A 21,778-nucleotide genomic window follows, 5' to 3' on the forward strand; every position below is an offset into this window, starting at 1 on the left:
CAGTCGTCCTCCTTTCTAGAAAAATATTGGTGAGGCTTATGTCTTTTGATCGAAGAATTCAAACTTGGCAAAAAAAAAAAAATCTTTGGGCAATTTAATAAATACGTGCAACGGAGAAGTGGTTTTTACCTGTTAACACTATGTGCAAGTTGGAAATTTTAGTCGTGTACAAAATGAGAAGTTTGGCAGCTATAACTGAGCACTGTGTTGCCTTTGGCAGGATTTAACTTCCCTCAGGCATCCCAAACTCCGTACAGTGCAGTTACCTGCTGAAGCTCAAGTGAGTTTCCTCCGAAGCGAGTTTGGTGTGATTGGTCTAGAGACCTGAGCTATGCTGCTGCTGCTGAATTGTAAAGTAGGCAAGTTATCATTAAACTGCATATTTGTTCTCTTTCTTGCTTGCTTCATAGTAATGCTAGATAGTATGTATCGAGTTGCTTTAAAACTATAGAAGGACTACAGAAGTTTTTATTTTTATGGTTAGAACTAATGATTGGCATTCTTACCAGTAAACTGAACTGAGAGAATTGGGACCTAAAGAGACTATTTTGGTGACTAGTAAGAGGATTAAGGAGGCAGTGCTTCTCTATCTGGAAGAGAACTGTACAGTTTAAACTCTTAAATAATATGGTATTTAATGAGTAAAAGTTTAAAAAGGATACTAGTCTGTACAGTTTGAATTTTGAAATTTTGCTTTGCACCTAAATATTTCTTTTAAAAGCTCTGATGTCCTTTTCAGTTCATTTTTCTAGATGTTTATCAAGATAGTCTTTGAGAACTTAATACCTTTTTTCAGAAACTGGGTGCTTAAAACCACTTGAGATAAACCCAATGTTCTAATATACCATGGTAGGGATTGAAAAAGATCAGTGAGTGAGTTTTAATGTACTTCTGTCACCTTTCCTGTAAGCTACAGTATGCCTTTGGCTAATGGATCATAAGCAATTATCCAGCCATCTTGATCATTTTAAATAATGGCAAATAATGTAATTTTCATTGTATTGTAAATTGTCATTTTATAATAAATATCACTGTTTGACATGTATCTAGTGGAGTTAATTGGTATCCAGTGTTTAATACCAATTATCATCTGTTTTTACAGTTGAAATTTTATATTTTATTGGCGGGAAATATTTTGGTATCATAAATGGGAAGCGGGGTGCCACTGGTGTCTCATGAGAAGAAGCTAATCATGCTGCAAAACATTGTTCACTGCACGAAACAACCCCCCACAACAAGGAATTAACCACCCCAAATGTCAATAGTGCTGTTGAAAAACCCTGATTCTGTAAAGAATCTTCTTATGCAGTATGGTTTTAAGTGTGAAAGTTTTATTAGTTGTCATAATCATCTACAGCAAAGTATGTATTAAATTTACTACATATGATCATGTTTTAAATGTTAATTCAGTGGAAAATTTCTTTTATCATTACTATTATTAGAATATGACTGATAAAAATAACAAATATTTCAGTTTTGATTAAATATTTTATTGAAATGAGAAAATTCTTTCTTACCTAGTCATTGAATTATTTTCTCATGTTGATTCTGTTTAGTGTAATTACAATTATGTCCTGGGATAGTATACCCATCCTGATCCTTTTGTAAAGATCATAAGAGCAAGTTCCTGTGACTGAAGTACCCAGAACACTATCTGATATAGGTGGTGGTTCCATTAGTAGTTGTATCTAATGGATGGATGGATGGACAAGTGAAGGAATAAACACATTAGTATTAAATATTGTTGTAATAATCCTGGCTAGAAAAGATGGGTATTAGCAGTAATACTGGTAAGAACTGGTATATTCTGGATATATTCTAAAGAAAGACCTAAAAATACATTCAAGTTTGGAATGTGAAAGAGAAGCATCAGGTATCAATGCATGGTTTTTTTTTTGTTTTTGTTTTTGTTTTTTGTTTTTTTTTTTGTCTTTATTGTTAAATTTACCATTTGTCAAAGTTTTGGGGGGTTACTTTAATAAAAATATAGACAGGTGACTTTAAACACAGAAATTTATTTCTCATAGTTCTGAAGCCTGAGAATTCCATGATCAGGCTGTTGCAAATTTGGTGTCTGGTGAGAGCACTTTTGTGGTTCATACAGGTACATCTTTTGCTGTCTTCACAGGCAGATGGACAAAGGATCTCTGAGATCTTTTATAAGGATACTAATCACCTCCCAAATATCCCACCTCCAAATGCCATCACATTGGGGATTAGGCTTCAACATGGGAGGTACAGGTAACATGAAACACTCAGACCATAACACCATTTATTGAGATGAGAGAGAGACCGAGAATAGACTGAGGAAGATGCAAGGATATCTCTGTTCATTGTATTCAGTGCCACATTTGTGTTTCTGAACTTAGTTTATCTGTTGAAACCTGTTGTTATTGATTAAAATATAATTTACTTTTACTCTAATTAAAAAATCTTCCCAGTTATTTTCCCACATACACTTTGTTGAATTTTAAAGCAACAGCTCTGTACATAGTTATTTTCTGGTATCACACAGTTGGTTCCATTGGTTGTAAAAATAGAATTATAAAGCTCCCACATACCATATCCATGAGTTTTCTTAAAATAATTGAATCATACAGTTTTCTAATCTGCTTAGAATAATGGAAATTAATTCAGATACAACCCCAAATCAAAATTTATGATTTATATTAATTCAAATTAACATGCAGTTTTCTACATTGGCCAAGTTAACCCAGAGAAGCCCATGTTTCTTTTCCTCAGTAAAATTTTTGAGATTTACTTTTTTTCCCAAGTTTGGTTCAGCAGAAAAAAATAATATATGCAAAATTAACATTTCAATGAGAGGTCACATATATACCCACTTGTTAAAATCTTTTGGGTCATTAACTCAAAACATGTATACTTCTATAACATTAGTAGTATCTATTTTATGGGTTGGCATACATACTGAAAGTGCCCAGTTATTCAAATCCAACCAAGTACAAGATTCTGAGGGTGTGAGTTCTCATAGTCTAGTGGAGGAGATTTACATGTACCAACTTTATTAGGTTGTAACAAATATTGAGATATGAGCAAATATTAAAGCAGTATAAAGAAGTATGAAGTTCTTGTAGCTATAGATACTTTTTGAATTAATATGACACTTCTTAAGAGACTATACTATGTATAGTAGGAAGACTTTGCTACTTCAGCGTATTTTTCTCTTAAATCTCATATCCTGTGTTTTCCGCCTCTCCTTATCCACTAGCTTGTATAAATGATGTTTCTGCCACCTCTACTGGGTGATGGCATCTGTAGCCCAGCAAGCATGCCAGAAAGCTTAGAGAACTGCAGAAGCATCCTGGGTAGCTAAAGTTCTGCCTGCTTTGTGACTTGGGTATCTTTACCAGGATCTCTTAATGGAATCCGCATGAAAAGGTAAAAGACGTGTTAAGTTTTCAACCTAATGGCTGTGCCAGTTATAAAAGTCAGCCAAAATAATTTTTTCTGCCTGGGCATCAAATATGATGTGTATTTAGTGTTTGAAATTAAATAGTCCAGAAATACCAATGTTTTTCCTTCATGGAAGGACTTTTCTTACAGTTAAGATCACCCTTCCCTTTTTTTTTTTTTTTTTTTGAGAACAGATTGTAGAGTTATCTTATCCAATGTAATCAAAAATCATTCTTTGAGAGAAATTAAAGAAGATGTAAGTAAATGGAAGAATATACTATGTTCAAGGATTAACAGATTTATTATTATAAAGATGTTGATTTATAATTAATATAACACCTATCAAAATCCCAGTAGGGCTATATTTATTTTTTATTAAATTGACAAAACTAAAAATTTATATAGCTCTACCAAGGACTTCAAATAGCTAAGCTAGTCTTGAAGGAGAACAAAGCTGGAGAACTTATAGATTTGAAGTGAAAAGATATAAAACTAATAGTTGCATATAATCAGTAATTAAAATGAGAAATTCATGCAAATGAAAAGATAAATCAATGAACCAGAATATAGAATCTGAACACAAACTTACAGATCAGCTGATGTATTGCAAAAATGAGAGTAGTGCAGTGAGCATAGGTGGCCTTTTCAAGGAATAATACAAGGTCGTGTGAGTCATTTGGAGAAGCATTATATGCTAATGAAAGCCATCATGGTGGAGTTACTGGAAGGAGGATTAGGTTCTAGGTGCAAAGGGGAAGTCTGGTTTCAGTGAGGGCATTCTGTTAAAAAAAAAAAAAAAAAAAAGGGAGAATTACCAATGCTCCAGTAATTTGCTGTGTGTGTGTGTGTGTGTGTGTGTGTGTGTGTGTGTGTGTGTGTCTCATATTCTACCTAAATGTTAACCTGGTACCTAATGTTGTATTTACTTTGTACTATTTTTCTTAAATATGAACCACTACCGCCACTGCCCCCTCAGTGATAAAATTTCAAATCTAACAAACCTGAAGCCACTTTGGAGGAATCAAGAGCTCATTCTAAACTTACATATGGATGGGTTTTTACCACTGGCATCAAATTCTTTCAGTTATTTTCCTTGCAATAATAGGCCTACTTCTTTTCTGTTCAAGAAAATGTCTTAAATATTCATACAAATAATCATATTTTGTCAGGCATTCTTTCAACTGAAACTTCGCTGTGCAAAAAAGCAAATCCTTGAAATGGTAACTGAAAAGGATTACGCATGTGCTTTTCTGAAGACGTGCTTCTGTATACAGGAAAACTAATTTATGTATATTTCCCGTTCGTGTCACAGAATGGTAAAAGGATCTGTACTAGTTTTTATCAAGTTTTTAAAAGTATTCTTGAATGAAACTATTTTTTTAGCAGCAGAGAAGAATACAAAGACTTGAGTCATACTGGTAGTGTTACTCACCATTGCTTTTTAATCATCAATGCAACTGTTAACTGAGGCATTCCAGGTAAAATATGAAATTCAAAAAGTTTAACACTTTCCGCATAACTTGTTTTTGATGTCAAGCATTCAAATAAAAGATCTTTGTTAAATAGTTGTTGCTGATTCCAGACAGATACAAGTAAACAACTAGTTCAGTAAAATTTGTAGACCCGTCCAGTTTTAAGAAAAATTTACAGTTCTGCAAACAGGACATCAACCCAATCTTTATGTTTCAGTTTAATCATTAATTCATTTGGAAAATGGAATTTTCATGATTTCTTTTATTGCCTTCTCATCCGGCAGACCTTCAGCAATGTAATCTATATGCAGCTTCATTAATATTTTGTGTGCTCTAGCCAGTGCACTACAATAATTCATTCAGAATTACTGTTCATTTCTAATTTCTAAAGTCATAATAATTTTTGATATTAAAGAGCTTATCCCTTCTGTTTAAAGTATTCAATTTCTTTTTCATTAAACTGATCTCAAAACAAACACTTATCTGAAAAAGCTGTGTTACATAAGACGTAAATTATTAACATCTATAAGACCAAGGGAAAAATGATTTTATTCTTATTTCTTACATGGTACCCAGTTTCTTTGAATGGATGACTTCCTTCTGTGAATCAGATGACTTCCAATATCAGAATTTCATTTTTTTTTTGGCAAAATTAGTTATAATGCAGATGTGGATTGAGAAATTCTTTGTAATTTCACCTTTTAAAACACCATGCTCTTTATTCCTTTGTACAGACTCAAATGTTCATCTGATATTATTTTTCTTCTGCATTTCTTCTTTAAATAGTTCTTATACTATACTTTATTAATGATGAGATTTCTTAAGGCTTTGGGCTGAAAAATTCTTTGTATCACTTCAGGTTTTAAAATTTAAATACAAAATTCTAGATTGACTTTTTTCTATAAAAAGATTTTCCTCCATTGTTGTTTGCCTTGCATAGTTTCTTAGAAGTCTGCTGTCATTCAGAGCTTCATTCTTCTGTATGTAATCTGCTTCTTATTTCTGACTGTATTTAACATTTTTTTCTTTACTCCTGTTTTTAGCAATATGATCATTATTCTTCATTATAGGTTTCTTTGTTTCTTCTGTTTGGAAGATATTGTGCTTCTCGGATATGTGAATTTAGACTTTTTGTCAAATTTGGACATATTTTTCACTCAGTACTTCTTTAAATAATTTTCTTCCTTTTCTCTTTCTATAATCCATTCATACATATGTTAGACTTCTGATATTTTCCCATTGGTCACTGACACTTGAACTTTTTTCAGTCTTATTTATCTGTGTGCTTCATTTTACATCATTTCTATTGCTGTATCTTCAAGGTCACTAGTCTTCTAGGTTGTCTAATCTGCTATTATCACATTCAGTATATTTTTTGTTTCAGAAAATGTATCTTTCACCTCCAAAAGTTCCATGTGGTTCTTATAAGTTCACATAAAAATAAGTACTGGAAAATTATTGAAGTCAAATATACAAGTAACTACAAGAAAAGATAATAAGAAACAATAATCCTATAGGCAATAAAAACACTAGAAAGACATTCAATACATAAAAATTTTTCAAAGTGAGCTTAATGATTTTAAGAAAATGATACAAAATATGAAAAAGCAATATAAATCAAAATTAGAAAAATTCATAAATGAACCAACTGGAAAGCTTAAAAATAAAAGAACATTTAAGGGGCTGGGGAGATAGCTCAGTCAGTAGAGTGCTTGCCTTGTAAGCACAAGGCCCTGGGTTCGAGCCCCAGCACCCAAAAAAAAAAAAAAAAAAAGAACATTTAAGAAATGATGAATAAATGAAGAGGAATATAAAGTAAAACACATGTTCATACACATTCATGTATATATAGATACACCAAACATGACAAATACTGAACATAAGATTTTGTATAGGAGCCTTCTACCTCACCTCTCCTGAGATATTTAAAACTTGCTGAAAATATTACTGTGAAATATACACTAAGAGCACACCGTAGCCTAAGACCATGAACCCAGAGCAACCAGAATCAAGATATGCAGTAAATTTGCCAGATTTTAAATTTTAAAAAAAAGTTTTCTTTTGGAATCTAGAGGGAAAGAATACATGTTTTATAAGGCCATCAAAATTGTCATTAGATAATTTTCTTACTATACTCAAAATTTGAGCCAAGGATTTGATATCCAGCAAAGTTAATCTCAAGTTTCAAGAGGCAGAGCCACAGTTACCCATAAGCATGAACTCAGAAAGCATATGAGCATTTTTAAAGGAATCTAACAGAATACAAGCCTTAGACATTCAAAATGACTTCAGAGACAGCAAGCCAGGGACTGGAGGTGAAAATTGTATATAATAAGTGGAATAAAGCAAAAGAAGTGTTATGATATAGTTTAATCTCATTCTCTATGGCCTTCAGAACCATGATTCTCAGTGTGGAAGAGAAGAAATATAGTTTTGAATTTGTAAAAATCCTGGGGAAAAAATCCCCAGCCAATATCAAACAGCAACCCTACCCCCCAATATTACAGTGAGAATATGCCCTCATTAGTGGATTCCAGCTGTAGTAATGTGGTAGAGGTGAGGTAGCCACTTCCAGACCTGGCAACAAAATGCTTCGTGCAATTTTTCAACTTTCTTTTTTGGCAAACGAAAAGCAAAGGATTCAAAAATTTCTAAAGAGACCATATAACATGGCTTGAACAAATTTGTTCTTTCCTCTGTATCTAGTTGATAGCTTATACTTAGACCTTATAGAGAGTATGGTCCTTTTCAAGGCTCATTTTCCTATTTTCTGGGATTTGGGTCAACTCAAACCCCACCAATCAAGTATTTTTAAATATCAAGTGAAAAGTATTAAGCACTCCTGGGAAATGCAGAAAAAACATTAACCTACTTTCTTCAACAGGTGGAGGTTCTGATTCAATGCGTTTCCAGCCCATGATAGTTTCAGATCAGCCCATCCATTTGATGAGAATTATTTCACTCCAGTTGTGTCCCTTGGTCTGCATTTCCCCCCTGTGTTACGTATTATTTCTTGACATAAGGATAATGGTTTCTGGTTCAACTGGATACCAGCCCAACTAAAATCTGCATCCTCTTGATCTTTTAACTATGAACTTGTTGCTGACTCCTGGTTACTGTTTCTGTTACTATCACTTGTTTCTGATTACTATCTTACTTGTTACTGTCTCCTGAAATCACTTTCAAATAGTTTCATTAACCCAGATTCCATATGATTTCTTTCTCATAAAATAGGGATGGAATTTTTTTTTTCTTTCTCTTAAAGAGCTAAAGAATTTGTAGCTGTGACATTTATAGATTTTTTTCACAGATTATCTAGTGGTAACAACTAGTGACAAAAGTACTGAATTACATTAATGTATTAAAATGGGGTTGAGCAGTAAAATAACACCACACTTTATATTTCAAAGCAAGTAACCTGCTCTAAAAGTTCAGTCTTAACAAATCACTGTTGACAAAATGATGGATGTTATTCTTCTTTAAGAGTTTCCTTATGGGACTATTTAAAATTCTCCCTGCCCCCTTCCCCATTTGTATGGAGTATCTATACTGCCTCAACCCAAATCAAATATCTCTTTAGGAGTTTGGACAACATAATGATTTCCCTTGTCTTTTAGGCCTTTGGCTCTGGTAAAGTTCGAAACAACACCATCGGATATGTATTATCGCCCACTGTTCTCATAACACTGGCTCATCTTCTCTAGGTCTGCTTGCTAGTCTGATTCCATGTTTAGAATCACCGGATTGTTCTTTTAAAGTAGAGGGAAAAGAGATGCTTTGTTGTGGAGAGCGTAAAACCTTTTTTCACTTAAAGATCGCACAACCTGATTCAGATGTACCTCCTGCTACTTCTTGTAAAAGTAGACACAGACCCTTATCTAATAGTTCCTAGAAAACAGAACATCTTCCTAAATAAATAATGTTGCCTATTTATATCTGGAAGATTTATCAAAATAGCAACTGTGTTGTTTTCCTAGGGCTGCCTTGATAAAATACCACAAAGTAGGCGCCTTTATAGTAACCTTGAAATCTATTGTCTCACAACTCTGGAGCCTAGAAGTCTAAAATCAAGGTGTTAGGGGGTCTTTGCTTCCCCTGAAACCCTAGGGAAATCCTCCCTTTTAGTGGTTTGCCTGCAGTCCTTGGCATTCATTGGCTTGCAGACACCTCAGCCCAGTCCCCTGTGGAGAGCGGTGACAGAGGCTGGGACAGCAGTGACTGAGATTGGGGGTCTCTGATGACCTCATGGCTGTGGCATGCCTGGTGCCTGGGAATGTTTCTGTGCAAGGAAGGACACAGGATGCTTAGCTGCTGTGGCAATGCCCTGCATGAGGAGGCTCTGTGCAAGAGTCCTATCAGCTCTGACCTTGATCTTAGGCACAGGCTGCTGGGAAGGAAGGAATTCTTATGCTAGACAAACACAATGTTTCAAATCACCAGCTCCACTTCTCCTGTTCCTGCCAGCTGTAAAGTAACTTTTAACAATGACTTTCTTCAGCGCTTCTAACATTGCACTTTGCAACTGTGGATTGCAACTGCTGAAAAACTACATAGATGTCCTGGTTTCTGTAACTTTTCTGATACAAAGAATAATGCTTGCATACTCTTTTTGTTGTTGTTCTAATTAGTTGCACATGACAGTATGAAACTAAACCACTATCTCTCAGATAACAGAATGTTATGTGTATATATATATATATATTTATGTATATGTATAAGGTATGTATGATGGGATATTATTCAGCTTTAAAAAAGAATGAGATTATGACATTTGCTGGTATTAAGTGGATGGAGTTGGAGAATGTGCTAAGGGAAATAAGCAAAATCCAAAAAACCAGGGCCAACTGTTTTCTCTGATATGCGAATGTTAATTCACAATAAGGAGGGTCACTAGGGAAGAATAGAGTTACTTTAGATTAGGTAGAGGGGAGTGAAGGGAGGGGAAGGGGTATGGGGGAGGGAAGGATAGTAAAGTGAAACAGGCATACATGACTGCATAACCAGTGTGATCCTACAATATGTACAATCAGAAAAATGAGAAATTATAGTCCATTTATGATTTATCAAAATGTATAAATGTACTCTACTATCATATAACTAGAATAAATAAAAAATTAAAAATAAATATAATTACTCATATCGATATACATTTACATTTTGCTTATATTGTACATTTTAAAGGACAGTTGAGTTACAGTTTATTTTTGCCTTAGCTGACTATTTTACATTTTTTCCTGATGTTTTTCATGGTGGGGGGATACTGGAGATTGAACCCACAAGTGCTTAACCACTGAACCACATCCCCAGCCATCTTTTAATTTTATTTTAAGACAGGGTCTGACTTAGTGCTGAGGCTAGCCTGGAACCTGTGGAAATCCTGCCTCAGCTTCTGAGATTATGGGCATGTGCCCATGTGCCTGCTTTTATCATTCCTTTGTTTCTCCATCAGTCGGTGGTTACTTTTAAATCTGTCTACCTCAAATACCTCATTTATTCCCTGAGAAAATGGGGGAAAAGTATAAATTTAATTACATTAACAACAGGAGAAAAACAGACTAATACAACCAGATAAACAAGGGAAAGAAAAGAAGGGTGAGACTTTTAGACTTTATGATCTTTAATTTAAGATACTGTATCAATATTTTATCATAGTGAGCTTAGCATCGTTACTATTTGCTTTGGGTTCTTGAATACCAAATACATGACATTTACAGGTTGACAAGAATGGTTATAATACCCCAGCATTTACTATGTCTCTCATGTATGGTTTCATTACTTATAAAATACTTTCACACTAACTCTTAATTGTCACAAAGAGCCCTCAAGTAGATTTATCACCATTTTACAAATAAGGAAACTAAGGCTTAGGACACTTAAATGATTTGTCATTAGTCACATAACAGTGACAAATTTGAAAACCAAAGTCCTCTTTTTTTCCTATTATAACAGTACTATGACAGGTTTACAAAGCAAATCTTCTCTAGTGACTATATAATAGAATTTACTTGATTTAAATTATTTTATTGAAATAATGCTACTTGTATGAACTTTGTTCTAAAAACTACAATAGCTAAAATTAATTTTTATTCATTATTTGCTTATTAATACACTTCTAGACTTTGAAAATTAAAATATGTAATAAAGCAATTTTAGGGGGGAAAGTAGTCATACTTAAAACTCATTTTTTAGTGTTACGTTTCTTTTAATTATGGTCTAACAATAAATACCCCACGCATCATCCAACGTAATTTTCACAATTACTTCATGAGTATATCCTAAAGACTTATGAAAAGTTGTAGGGGCAGTGGTTCATTCTATATAGTTTCTGTAGTAAAGGATTATAAGTCATAAGCTTCTGGTAATGCCTAAAGAAAGTAATTCACTTGGAAGGAAAACACACACCATTACTTTAAAAACAGTCCAGTGCTTTAAACTTGAAGGAAAAAAAACCCCACATCTTCACGTGTGTCTGATGATCTAAGTTTATGTCTGAGCCCTGATTGCTTCTCTGGGCTGCAGATACCTGCCATATTGACCTGTCCACTGAGATGACCATCAGGCACCTCAGCCCTAACTCTGGCTCTCCCAGAACCCTTGTGTCAGCTCCTTATTCCCGTCTGGGTTGATGGCTAAGTTCCAAGACATTCTTACCTCCTCTTTCCTTCACACCCAGCTCTAGCCTATGAGCAAGTGCTGTTGGGTTGACTCTCAGAGTCTGCTGTGAACCCAGCAACATCTTGAAACCTTGACTGCCAGCACCCCAGTTCAAGTCACCATCGTATCTCACCTGAACTCGTCCAGTAGTTTCTGAAGTGCCCTCCTGCTTCTACTCCACCATCACCCCACTGTCCAGTCTTCACATGGAAGCCAGAGCGACAACATGATTTTTGTAGTATAAGACCATGTCTGTTTCCCCACTGCCCAAAACTTTTGGATGGTTAATTATAAGCACACCCCATCTTGAATATGGCCCACTGCCCTGACTGGAGTCTAAGGGTCTACACACCCTCCATCTGGTGTCATGCAATACCAGAGTCCCCCTGCCACTACCCCAAGCCACACTGTGCTTCATGAGGAACACACCAAGCTTGCTTGCGCCTCAGGGCTTTTCCACTTGCTGCTTCTTTGGCCTTTGGAGAGCTTTGGGTGTTTCAGTTCTCCAGTCATCTCTCGGGAATCTGATGAGGTGTCCCCTGGGAAGCTTTCTTTGAATGTTCCATCTAAAACTGTGTGGCTCCCCACCATTCAGTTCCTTTTTACCCCTTGATTTGTTTTCTTCATAGAAAGTATTATTTTTGGTTTCCATCCTGTCTTCCATATTATTATGTCTCCATATTTTGTCCCTTCTGGAGGAATAGGAGCTTTGTCTTTTTCCTGGCTCCATCCCCAAGCCCTGATACAGTGCCCAATACAGTACCCAGGGCTCAGACAGAAGTAAGCACTTTTGAGTGATTGGATTAATGTATTTATTTAAATGGTTATCCTTCTAAAATTGAGGCAAAATGATATTAACATGTGTAATGCTAGCTTAATGAGTTATTTTGCTTTAGAAAAATTTTATTCAGTTTAAGTTGTCTGCCAGTGTTTGATTTTCTGAGGGCACAATTGGTGGCAGGTGCAGACATTTCAAAGACTGAAGAAAACAGAATTAGTCTCCATCCTCAGCAATGGTTCTCAGCCTGAGGCCACACCTTAGAATCATCTGGAAAAATTATAAAAGTTTGATGATGAGGCTGAACTCTATAGCAAGTAATTCAGAACTTTTGAGACTTGGATATGGGACTCCATTACACTTTTTTTTTTTTTTTTTTTAAGTCTTTCCCCAGCCAATTGCATGAACAACCAGATTGAAAACCACTGATCTGTGAGATAGGGATTTTGTTTTTGCAGATTATTTCCAGTGCTGACAACAGTACAGAAGGTATTCCTATATTTGCTAGATGAATTAATGAGTGAATGAATGAATGTAAACAGTGTTGATAGCTGATTGAACTCATGAACACCATTTGGAAACCATTTGAAGAGTCTTCTGATGGGTTGCCAGATTGAGCAAACAAACAAGCAAACAAAATAACCCAAAAGACTCCCAGTTAAATTTGAAATTTAGATAAAGAACTTTTGGAGAATGTATGTCTCAAATATTATATGGGCATAACTGTACTAAAGAATGAATTCATTATTTACATGTGAGTCAAATTTAACTGGACATACTGTGTTTTATCTGGCAACTCTACTGATGAGGGAACAGTTAAGATTCTCTTGTGAGAATCAGTATGTTGTTAAAAATGGTAAACAATTCACTGTCAAAATGGTGATTTAATCTCTTTTATCATTTGCTATACAAAGCTATTATAAAAACAGTCCATTATCTTTAGGAATGAAATGAATTTTTTTTCTTTTGAAGATTTTAATATAGTAATTATAAAATAAGATTAATTCTTGTGTACTATACATTTTCTATATGAATTTAGAATTTAAATCTTTCAGTACCTGTTTTTGAATGATAAAATCTTGTACCCTAGAGTAGGAAAAAGCAAAATTCAATAGTTTTAAGACATACAAAACACAACGTCAGCATTACCTCTGAGTCAGGGACTATATCACAGGTGCTGCACTTTGAACTCTTGTTCCCTAGGATGTGTGAGAAAGACTGCAATATTTCAGGCTATAGACCTTTATTTCTCCTAAGCTATTTTCTGCTCATTATGCAACTAAAAATAATTATGTGATAGTAATGAATAAGACCAGACTTTAATGTTGGGAAAATAAAATTATCAGAGCAAATCAATTGAATAATTCATCATGCAAATACAAGCCCAAGTATACTTTTTCTTAAAGACCCATAATAGCTCCCATCAATCCTTTGTAAATGTCAGGCAAACACATTTCCACCACCAGGTGGCGTGCTCACAAATTCAGAAATTCTTCAAGGAGTGGATGACCCCAAGAAGTATCAGTTACGGTTCCTTGTAAGCATGGAAAGATGGAAGGAAGAGGTGCAAAACAGAAAAGGCTAGTCACTGGCACTCACATTTCAAACATTTTCTTTCCCCAACCAGATTGCAAAGTACAAACTAGTTCCTAAGCTTCCTGCAGACTTTTCAAAGTGGCTGACCTAGAGTTAGGTCCTCAACAGATATTTGATCTTATCTGAACACTGTCTTTTACTGTTTGAAGACATTTTCCCTAAAGCTTGTCCACATGTTGTCATAAAAGGCTTTCAACAGTTTTCCTTGGCATATGTGATTTTCCTTATGGAAATTTTAGCAGCCATCCCTAATTCTAATGATTGATGGCCAAAGAAAATTTTTAAATCAGAAGAGGAAGAAAGGTCAATCCAGAGAGAAATTCTCACCTACTTATCCCTTGAGATTGAGACTATTTGGGCAAAGGCAAAATCAGGCGAAGTATGTTGCTCAGGCTGATCATCTGTGGTGTGGACTCATGAACACAGGAACTCAAAGTCATTTTTCTGACATGAAGTGCATCTGGCATCATACGCTCGCATAGGCATTACCTCACCTTACCTTTTCAGAGCTCGAACTAATAATTACAGTTTTTGTCAATCACACTATTTAAGGTACCGGATGTAGATAGGAACATAACATCGAAATACAAAATTTCAGATTTTGTTCCTCTAATGATTGTCCTGGGGAAATGGATCCATGTGTGGAGTACTTAGCTCTATTTTGACTATTGGAGATTGTCCTCATATTTACATTGCAATTCAGTACAAAGGTGGAGATTCTCAAGATATTGTGCTTAAAATTATTTGAATCCCTAATTATAAATGTCAGTCAGTTTTCAGTGATATTCATAGCTGTGGTTTTTTAGTGCATTGATTGTTTGCTTCTTAGCTGACACCTGAGGTAAGACCAACAGCTACTCCTTGATGAGGCAGCATGGCAAAAGTTAAAGGCAACTTGCCCAGCCCTTTCTCTTCCTGGATTCTGACCTCAGCTCTGCCTCCTACTTGCTTTGTGACTTTGGAAACTATTTAATTCTCTAAACCTAAATTTCCTCATTTATAAACTGGAGGTAATAAAAACATACCTTCTGGCACTGTGGACCAAATGAAAAAATATATACAAACGAAAAAATTATATCCACTGTTTAGGAGGCACTAGATGATTGGTTGCTGCCCTCGTAAGGGTAGATTTTGGAACCTGGAAGTTAACACTCAAATTTACTCACCTGTGGATTAAGTATAATAATAGTAGATACCTGTTAAGGCTTTTGTGAGGATTAAATGATGTAAGGTAGGTGACAGTCTCAGCTTAGTACCTGGCACATGGGAAGCAAGTTGATAAATAAGAGCCATTATTTTATTCAGAAGGCGTTATACATATCATATCTCTAAGAAAAAAAGAATATCCTCATTTTATTGAGTAGGAACTTAGGCTCAGACAAGCTTGAAAGTAGTTGAAGCAGTCAAACCACAGTCTGGGTCCAAGGCCCCATCCTTTCAGAATGATGTATTTGACTCCACTCATATCTCTAGCCAAATGTCATTCTGACATTAAGAGACCTGATGTGGAGAGTCCAAGAAATACATTTTATTTCAATTTAAATACTGAGATGGAACACTCCTACTTTTCTGATACTCTTCTATATAACTGAAAACCAGTCATTTACTCTGAGTTTTAAGGCCTCTTATTTAAAGAACACAATGATATATTTTATCATTCAAACAGTGAAAATGCAAAGATTGTGTAACCAAATAAAATAAGAATACCATATTCTTTAAGTTCTCTAAAATCTCTGGCATGGTTTTAACTTGCTTGTACTTCTCGGTGCATTTTAAAAGAGCAAGAAAAGTGATATTTTAAACTAGAATTATCTTTTGCAGAGAATGTTACATGAAATTATTTTTACTTCTAATGCTTCATTTTTGCCTCTAGTGTTTATAAAATGCACCTGGCTAAATATAGCAAATCAGTTGGTGTTCCACATCTTGGGAAACATCCAGATATTTATGGTCTTATAAAAAGATATTTTCAAAACATACTTATTTTTCCCTTTTCAGCTGCATGTGCTAGCCTTGCTATTATAGACTTAATTATAATTTGCTTTTTTACTGTAAAATAACCTGAATCTTTTTGCATAGAAAATCCAATTCAAAAATATAAAACTTAGAACACTTTGAAAACATGCTGGAAAATTAGAATGGGGTAAAAAGGAAGGTCTATTTAAACACAAGGATTGGCAAACTCTTTCTCTCAAAGACCAGATAGTAAATATTTTAAGCTTTTCAGGCCACATGGCCATTCATGAACCTGCTCACCTGTAGGCATGACTGGATTCCAATGACACTGTATTTACAAAAGCAAACAGCCACACACTGCGGAAGGTTGGCCTGGGTCTGGGCACGCTGCAGATACCGGATGCACTCTACTTGGGGTGGGAAGTAAACATTTGTCATGGGAGTCTAGGGAGTCTAGAGTCTAGGGAGAAACTTCCAAACAGTGGTGTCCATCCCCAGCTGGCTGGCTCTGAAGATGCGCTGGTCACTCTTCATTCACTCCACTTCCCTATTGTCCCTGCTCTATCTCCTGTCTCCTGGGAGACTGACCTCAACAGACTGCAGTACCCCCAGGTTTTGGGGTAACACCCACAAGAAATGAGAAGGTAAAAAGAGAGAGAAACTCCTCCAACTGGGAGGTGGTTCAGTCAGCTGCTTCTCTGGCTGCCAGACCTGGACTTGTGCTTCCTAAAGGAATCCCAGGCTGTACACAAATTTGTCCCCTCTCTCCAAAGTAAAGATTACTGCCGCTATAGAGCTACCCTCGCAAGACAGGCTTCCTGCTCAGACCCATTTAGGAAAGATCTGATGGATGGGCTAAGGTTAACTAACCCTCAGAGTGGAATTTCCTTTTTATCAGAAGACTCCAAGAAATACCTGAAAAAGTAAGATAGACACTTATAAAGGAGATTCTAAAACGATTCTTTAGAAAATGAGAATAAAAAAGCTATTTGGCACCTCTGACCATGGAGATGATTATTTCTAAGGGCAGCTTTAATACTGTCAAAGAACTAAGACTTGGGTGCAAATTTGTTGTCTCGCCCCATCAAATGGCATTAGGGCTCTAGAAACAAGTGATCTAATGTCTGTTCATGTTCGATAACACCTTAACTGGTACTCTAGATAATTTTTAAATTTTCTCTGAATTTTTAGGTATCACATTACTCAGGATATAATTTAGAAATGATGCAATAGAATTCAAGCATGATTTTTTTTTTTATGTCTTCTTAATGACCATTAGTGATGTCCCTGGTTTTACCAGCTATGTGTCTATGCAGGTGCGTTCTTGAAAATAATTATTTTAAAACTATGTTAGTGAGCCACGTGTGCTTTTGCATTTCCAAAAGTGTGCCTCTAGGAACACAAATCCTGTGAGTCTCTGGATATATAGCCTGCTCTTAAAATATCACAAAGAACAGCAGTTAATTAAGGGCTCTGAAGGATTATTGTAACTCACTGAACTTTCTCCACTAAATATTTCCAAGCCTATTTAACCGTGAAATCTAAGTCTGAATATGATTTATAACATTCCATGTAACTTTACAATATCCTGGCATGAGATGTTTGATCTTTATCACTAGCAAAATTATTACTATTTCACTCAAATTTTATTTTTTAAATTTTTTTGCAGCACTGGGGATTGAACTGAGTGCTGTGCACACTAAGCAAGCTATCTACCACTCAGCTACATTGCCAGCCCTAAAGTATTTTTGACATCTTTATTTGATTTAAAACTTTGTTACTTAAAATTCTTGTCTTTAAAAAGATTTGGAAGTAAAAACCAATAACAAGACATTCCCCAAAGTGTCTGTATAACAGCAAGAATTGGGACTGCTCAAGTCAGGTCACTGAGAGTGCTTGAGAATAAATACTTCCTGGCCTGTCCAACATCCAACTCGGGTATCGACGCTTGGAAGCATTCCTAATCCATTGTCCAGTTCCTCCCTTATGTTTTCTTTTTATAGCATTTAATGCTAGTGTTTGCAGTCAGTGATTTACTTATCTAATCCCACTCTCAGGTTATAACCCTTTAGGCAGGAGACTAAGCAATCATCTTTGTGTTCCTAATATTTTACACAGAATCTGATGTTTAGTAGATACTTAATATAGTGAATTATTGTGCAAAGTCTATAGAAATGATTTGCATCTACACTAGACATGTAAGCAATGGTATTACTCTGGAACTTGTGTACAAGCCAGTTGGTTTCATGTTAGTTCTTTGAGGTTTATTGTTGATGGTTTTTGCATCACAGAAATTGGAAAAGCTTTTTTTTTTTAATCTCAAAGAGCCAGTTGTTAAACATTTAGCAGCACACCACTATATATGAGTAGGGTATATGTGCATATAAACCCATATGCGTATAGATAACATATATAACCTTTTACTTTTTCACTAAATAATTCAGTAATAATAAAATAATTTATAAGTGTTGAAAAATAAATTTTGAACGAGTCATCTTGTCTCCTCATTTAGATTGCAGTGCCTGCATAGGCACTCAGTAGTTGTATGTGGGGAGATTGGCATCCTAAACACACTTTGTGTTTTGAGCAGTAGGAGTCGGGGTGTCAAAAAGAATGAAAGATAATAGCAAAATGCTTTGAGTTGATCCTAAAACCAAATTTCATACTCAACTTTGGTTATATGATATTTTCCTTCTGATTTTATTTTTAATCTCAAAATGCAACTATACCAAAAGAATTACATGAACACCAGGGACATAGCTAGAGTTACGATTTGGGGGATGTAGGAGTCTGGGATGGTCGGACTCCAGACAGGCGTTCACTGCCACAAACCTGCAGCAGAGTTTTCTGGGGTTGTCAAAGTCCCTTGGCATCCTTTTTCTTGACCTTGAAAAGTCATTAGTTTCCAGGGATATAAGCCAACCTTATACAATGGTCTATTACATGGAATGTGATATCCCTGCAGAATTTCAGTATAGGTTTTTGAACGCACACAAAGAAGGTGGTACCTGCATTAAGTACCAAGCAGTATTTATGCTTTTGTTGTTACAAATGAGATGAATTTTTGAAGACAAAGTTTTATATCTAAAATTTTACATAAAGAAATGCATATTTTAAAATATTTTAAACCAAGTTATATTTTAAGGAAAGTAAAATATACAAAACGTAATAGTAAAGTTTGATGAATTTTTACTTTCACAGCAACCTCTGTAACCATCACCAGATTAGGATACAGGCGTTTCCGTCCTAGTTAAAGGAGCTTCTTTTGTTCCCCTTCCCTGTTAATACTCATTCTGCTCATAATCATTAGTCTGACTTCTATCACCATAGATGAATGTCATCTGTAAAAGATGTATTTTTCAATTTATTTTTTAACTGAGTTATAGAAACTGCACATTGATGGGTACCATGGAATGTTTTGCTGCATACATACATTATGCAGTGTGCAAATCAAGTTAAACATGTCTGTCTTCTCAAAGGTTGATCATTTCTTTATGGTGAAAACCCTTCAAGTTCTTTCTTCTGGCTCTTTGAAATGCACAGCACATTATTTTTCTCCAGTCACCCTACTGGGCCATACACACCAGGCCTCTTACCCAACTAACTGTCACTCAGCTCCCACTGAGCATCTCCACCCCTCCTCCCTGCCCTGCCTGCTCTCTACCACCATGCTCCTCCCGCCTTCCGAGATCAACTTGCGGAAGACAGGTTTTTAAGTTTTTTTTTGTGTGTGTGTGTTTGTGTGTGTGTGTTTTGTTGTTGTTGTTGTTTTTAAGAAGGGGACAGTTACTATTTGGGGACTAGTTTGGAACATGTTAATAGAAAACAGGCTAATTATATACTTAATAAAAATAACAGATGCTTACTTTTGGGCACCTGGCAATACTTTATTAAAGCATTTTAAAAATGTATTCTAACACTGTAGGAATTATTGGTGGCTCCTGGATTTTATTTACCCTTTGCCTACAGTTTAATTAAAAACAACATAGATTTTTCTAAATGAATAAATTTTTGATGGAAATAAAATTTATGACATTCTTTGAGGCCATCGTTATAGGACCAGAAGTACAGATTGGATGGAAACCCTTTTCCTCAAGAAGCTTGTACTGGCTGTGACACTGGCTGGCTGGCTTTCCTCTCCCAACACCTGGCGTGAATATGCTCTCACCCCAAGAGGTGTGTTTGAAACCCGCCTGCAGTTAGAGTCTGCTTCTTCACAACCCTTGCCTATTGTTAGCTCCATCGATAAAAAAGTAGAAAGAAAGGGGAAAAAAAAAAGAAAAAAAGATGCTCCCTTTGACTGCAGCCCCAAGAGTGTAACCAGAAGGACAAATGCTTTTGCACAAGTGGAACTTTGCAGGCCTGAACTGAGGGTCTCTGGGGAAAACCCGAGAGGCGTGATTTTCTGCAACATATCTGTGCAGACGAGGTTGACTTCAGAGGCTGCAGTGACGACCATCACAGCCCGCAGGGCTCAGTGTTCCCGCTCAGTGTTCCCAAGTTGCTTTGGAGAAGCGAAGGGGAATTCGAAAGGAGCACGCTCCTCCCGTCAGCGTCCAGGCTGCTGCCCTCGGGGTCTGCTCCCCAACTCTGCAGTTCTTCCAACCGGATCCCTGCTGGAGACCACCAGACTGCGTTCCCTTAATATCAGAATAGGGACTAACAGAGGAACAAACCGCAGGACCCCCCCCCCCCCCCACCGGAGAGCGCGGCACAGCTTTCTTTACAGGAACTCCAATAGAAAAACTCAAACATAATTACAGAAGAATCATAACACAATTATAAATACAAACATGAACATTATGTGTAGCACAGATTACGTGTAGACTGTGGCTCTAAATAAACTTCCGACTGCTTCCCAGACCACCCGCAGGGGCGCAGGGAGCCACGGCCCTCCCCTGCAGTTCATTGACAGGTGCCAATCTCAGTCAGTAGGTCAGCTCCTGAGCAGGACTCACACCATCAAGTGAATATGTGACCCTGCTCTGTGTGAGAGAAGAACAAGGGTGACTTCAGAGCGCCCTCGCCAGGTCTGATGGAATAGAATTAATTAAAAAGTGCAGCTCCATAGACCAATATTGCTCAGTCCTTCCTGCCCGCAGTCTCTTCGCCTTTGCCAACTAAGTATTCCTCTGCCCTTTCTCAATAAAAGAACCTGCTTTTCTCCCGGTGTCGATGACAGTGTGTTAATTCATAATTAGTGATGGTTTGGACGCTAATCCTGTCACTTGAATCCCACACTACCTGATGCTGCTGGAGGTCACCCACCCCCACCCCACCCTTCAGTTTCCCGTAGTAGCAAAAAGTCACCAAGGAAAGCCCCACCATTTCAGTATATTTCCTTTCATGTTTTTAAATCACTCACACACACACACACACACACACACACACACACACACACACACAGAGTTTTCTTCCAAAGACATTTAGTCTGATCTATTCCTTCCAATATCCTAAATTTAAAATTCAAGTTAAAATTTTAACACCTGAAATTTTACCTAAGTAGGAGATCTCTTTTCTGTTAATTATTCTTTTTGAACTCAATTTGAATGAGTTCAATTAAATATTTTTTGGCTGTTATGTGTCTGGCACCCATCCTAGCAAGGAAGTGACAAAAATCAGCTCATAGTCTATAAGGAGGAGGTTTCCAAAGGGCCTGGGATCAGGGAGAAGGATGGGCTTGGGAGCATTTTTCTTTTCCTTTAAAACAAAAGAAAAGAAATTACCATTGTAGTGAGGAGTTTAAGACCATATGCAATAAACATTGTGGTGTTCTCACCACAGCATCTATTTAGCTTTTACTGGTAACTTCCCTGGAATTTCATTTTGGTAATCACAGCTACTTCATACACCCCTGCCTCTAGATAGGGCAGGAAGCTCAGGCCTGAGGTAGATATTGTTCTCATCC

Source organism: Sciurus carolinensis, chromosome 9 (assembly GCF_902686445.1).
Source record: "Sciurus carolinensis chromosome 9, mSciCar1.2, whole genome shotgun sequence".
In the NCBI taxonomy this organism is placed as follows: Eukaryota; Metazoa; Chordata; class Mammalia; order Rodentia; family Sciuridae; genus Sciurus; species Sciurus carolinensis.